Genomic DNA, 844 nt, shown 5'->3' on the forward strand with positions numbered 1-844 from the left:
ATCCCTATCCTCATCCTCGTCCTCATCCTATCCTCATCCTCGTCCTAATCCTATCCCTATCCTCATCCTCATGCTCATCCTATCCTTATCCTCATCCTATCCTCATCCTCATCCTATCCTCATCCTCTTCCTCAACCCCATCCACATCCTATCCTCATTCTCGTGCTCATCCTCATCCTATCCTCATCCTCATCCTCATTCTCGCCCTCATCCTATCCTCCTCCTCATCGTATCCTCATTCTCACTCTCGTCCTCATCCTACCCTCAATCTCATTCTCGTCCTCATCCTATCCTCCTCCTTATCCTCATCATCTTCCTAATCCTCATCCCCTTCCTCATCCTATCCTCGTCCTCATCCTCATCGTATCCTAATTCTCATTCTCGTCCTCATCCAATTTTCCTCCTCATCCTATTCTCTTCCTTATCCTCATCCACTTCCTCATCCTCGTCGTCATCCTATCCTCATCCTCGTCCTCCACTACATCCTATCCTCATCCTCATTCTCCTCCTAATCCTATGCTCATCCTCGTCCTCCACCACATCCTATCCTCATCCTCATTCTCGTTCTAATCCTATCCTCATCCTCGTCATCATCCTATCTCCTCATCCTCATCCTATCCTCATCCTCATCCTCATTCTCGTCCTTATCCTATCCTCCTTCTCATCCTCTTCCTATCCTCAGTCTCGTCTGCATCCTTTCCTCTTCCTCATCCTCATCCTCGTCCTCATCCTCCTCTTCATCCTATCCTCATTCTCATCCTCCTCCTATCCTCATCCTCATCCTCATTCTACTCCTCATCCTATCCCCGTCCTAATCATCATTCTATCCTCATTCTCATTCTCG

Source organism: Lupinus angustifolius, unplaced genomic scaffold (assembly GCF_001865875.1).
Source record: "Lupinus angustifolius cultivar Tanjil unplaced genomic scaffold, LupAngTanjil_v1.0 Scaffold_651, whole genome shotgun sequence".
Lineage (NCBI taxonomy): Eukaryota > Viridiplantae > Streptophyta > Magnoliopsida > Fabales > Fabaceae > Lupinus > Lupinus angustifolius.